Source organism: Gavialis gangeticus, unplaced genomic scaffold, assembly GCF_001723915.1.
Source record: "Gavialis gangeticus isolate Ggan-Ray unplaced genomic scaffold, GavGan_comp1, whole genome shotgun sequence".
Classification (NCBI taxonomy): domain Eukaryota; kingdom Metazoa; phylum Chordata; order Crocodylia; family Gavialidae; genus Gavialis; species Gavialis gangeticus.
In genome coordinates this window covers 20186711-20190150 of record NW_017729025.1, presented here as the reverse complement: position 1 = coordinate 20190150, position 3440 = coordinate 20186711, and the positions used below count along the sequence as shown (strand labels likewise).

At 41.9% G+C, this 3440-nt stretch overlaps 1 protein-coding gene across 1 annotated transcript in view; it reads right to left on the bottom strand.

Annotated features, from left to right (window-relative positions):
- The window catches only part of AHNAK2 (AHNAK nucleoprotein 2), an 86513-nt gene extending 83865 nt beyond the window's left edge, over positions 1 to 2648 (bottom strand). The window contains exon 1 of the mRNA XM_019519893.1: positions 2513 to 2648. The gene's annotated coding sequence lies outside the window, so the exon portion shown is untranslated. The remainder of the gene's footprint in view (positions 1 to 2512) is intronic.
- Positions 2649 to 3440: the final 792 nt, after the last annotated feature.

Genomic DNA, 3440 nt, shown 5'->3' with positions numbered 1-3440 from the left:
ACTGAAGGGATTACAACATGCAAAAACAGCTCCATGTAAAATGATGTGATCAATTGTACGTTACTTTCTTGTCTTTAAAATGCATCTATTTTATTTCCTGACTGATTAGTCTATTATGATGATGATGTGAAGAATCCCAGAGACTCCCTATTTCAACACAGGACAACTGGCTTTTTTCAAAGCCAGTATATTCAAGGCAAAGAAGTTCTGTGATTCTTTAAAGACTCAAACCAAGGAGCATAACTTCTGACAGCTATGTGGAAGGTAGAATACTTCTCTGAAGAAGGCATTAAAGGCCAGATTCTGCTTCACCTAACTCCATGCTCTTCACAATGCCTTGGAAAACTTGCCAAGATAGTAAAATCTCAAGGAAGAGTAGAAGAATTTGGCCCTTACTTCTGATTCTCAGCTTGCTGAAGTCAATGAGGGCAGTATCAGGCCTTTAAAGGTTTATTTCCCTGGCTGTATATTCTACACAAACTGCCAGATTTCACATCAGGGATGAGCTCCAACTCCCACTATAAGTGAATAAAGGCAAGTTGACCGCACAGCCGAGTATGCAGACTGACCTTCCAAGATGATTAATACCCTAAAACATTCACTCTTCCCAAATCAGGGGGTAATCAACACTAAGAAATTACTGACACCACTTCTGACTAAACAAACTTAACATCTTTCATGCTAAAAACAGCTTTACATTGGAGTTTAGCCATCTTCAATGAATTACTTGTAAGGCCCGAGTATGGTCAAACCAACATTAGCTGAAAAAGATTTACACAAACCTTGTAATCTAATAGTTGAGTTTACTTTATGAGAGGGCCACACCAAAAATAGTAAAATGTGATTTCAGCTGACAAATCTCTAGTAACTCATAAAAAAAACAACCCTGAAAGCGAGCGTGGGACTTGCAAGCACTCAAGCAGAACTAGTACAGTTTTAGCATTTAACTTTTAAGGTTGTACAAATAGCAACTTCAAAAATAACGAATGCAGCAGCCCAATAAAGCTCTGAAACATGACGCATTTCATGATGCTAATTAAACTGCATGGATTTTCTGCACTGTTAATACAAGTACATCAGCAGCAAGTGTGGGAAGAAGCTCATTTGCAAAAAAAATAATCTCTGGCTTAATCTCTTTTGGAGCTGGCACTTTTCTTACTCACTCTTTGGCATAACAAGGTGTATAACTTAAGCAATAATTACAGTTAGGTTGGAGCCAACATTTTGTACTTTTGTACATAACAGGTAGTAATGATCAGAACAGTGTATGTGGCAGTCACTGAACGCAACTAAACCTTCAGAGTTTCTTGCTTCATAAATTTCATATCTGAACTGTTCCCTCTCCGGGATGGTTTTTGGATAATGTTTTTCTTCTTGCCTGTCAAAGATGCTAGCTCTTTCTCATTCAATGCACAGACTAGCTAGAAACTCAATGCAAAAGCCCTGCTTCAGATAATTTGGGTTTGAAGTTAGCATTAATGACATGGGTCGAATGATGGGATTATTGGAATTTAGTCAGAGAGACAAATCTTAATTATTATCAGGTTTTTCTAGAGTAGTCCTACCACTCATAGGAAAGATATGTGGGATCTCATTTGTATATCTCTTTTAAACATTTGAGCGATTGATCCTTATCTCATAAACTACCAAAATACGGCATTTTGGTGCCAAGCACACATTCCAAGGTGCTATATATATTGCGGACGGTATTTATTGATATGTAATATGCATACATACAGCATTCCTCTTGTAATAAATCCCCTGTAAAAATACCAATGTACATATTTAACGCAAAGCACTCACACGAGATTCCTTTACATTTATAAATCAATGTTACTGCAGTCAAACAGCTGGGTGCACACTGCAATGCTCTGAAGCAGTTTAGGGCTGTGGCTTTAATTTCCTTTAAGCAGAGTTTCACAATGCCTGCGTTTGGGTTCTCCTGTGCGGTGCAAAGAGTGGGGAGGAGGGAAAGCAACGTGTATGCTTGAAATAGAGATGGTTGAATGGTGCAAATGCACAGGACTCCAAGCGGATCCTTCCCTGAAAGCATGTGAAGTTTATGCACAAGTGCTAAATCTCCCGTCTCAGGAAACCACATCAGAGCGCTGTCAAGCATGTGTTAAACTCACTAATCTCTCATAAATCTGTTTCTCTCTAAGCACGAGACCTAGACAAAAATGGATATCAGATGCAGAAGTTTTAGCTGTGGGCACAGCTTCATACATGGTTGACTTGTGTAAAGTACCTTACTTTAAATCTTTCCTCATTAGGTTTCTCTAGAAGCAGGGGGGTGGTGCGCACGGAGATGTATGCTTCACTCCTCAAGGGTGGTAGCTGCTGGCATGACAGTTATAATCTGACAAGTTATTACACCAAAGGACACCCAGAGCTAAAGTTCCTCGTTTAAAAATCCCTTTAATTTACTGCAAAGTTGTGCGAACTGCATTGCAGAAAAAGGAGGCAGAGAGAGAGGGGGGAGAGAGAGAGAGAGAGACTTAAACAAACTTACCCAAAATAACTGAAGTTCTCTAAAGTTGCCCTGAAGTTGAAATAGCCCAGAACACCAGTCCAGAGCCTGCCCAATCTCTCTCTCTCTCTCTACTGCATTTGAAGTGAGGGCTGTGCAGAAATGCAGCAAAACAATTTTCCTTCTATGTAGACTGGGGCGTTCCTCTACACTCAGAGAGGGAAAGGCTAAGCCCCAATGAGGCTTGTTGCCATAGCCTAAGCCAAAGAGTGCAGTCACAGATCACACCGCCTGTGAAACCCAATCCCTTCTGTACTAAGGAGCTGCTGTGCTGCTTCAGCTAGGGCAGGCTCCGCAGAGAGAGGCCGTACTCGTTGCACGCTCGGATTGACATAGAGAGGGAGGTGATACATGGCTTTCAGCGTGCAGTTTGCTCACAGCGCCGAGCACTAGGATGTATCCAGGGAGAGATCCAGCCCAGTTTCTTGTGACTGCAAATGCATGGGATAGGAAAGTGCCAAACAAACCCCCCTCTTCCTGAGATTCTTCCCCAGCCTTGCCTTGGGGGATGCGTGAGTCACCAACCATACATATATACCAACAGATGTGTCTGTACTAGGTACATGTTGCTTATCACAACACTCGAGTTCACACATTCACTTCAAGGCTGCTCTGTTCAAGTCTTTAATTGTCAGTTCTGCATAGCATCAAAAAATTGAATGCTGGCATTAGCCGACCTGACTGTATCCTGCACTTGCACCACTGAAGTGATTTAAAGCCAGGGAGTGTCAGTCGCCTTCATGCTGCCTTGGCAAAGCATCCGGATACTGGTGTAATAAATGAGGGAAGGTGCTTAGCACTGGTGGAAACTGGTCTATTCAAGTTCATGGCCCCTCCTTCTGTTCCCCCATTTGCAAAAGCAAGACTTCTGATAACCTGACAAGAAAAAAGCAAGCTGCGAGCGATCGGC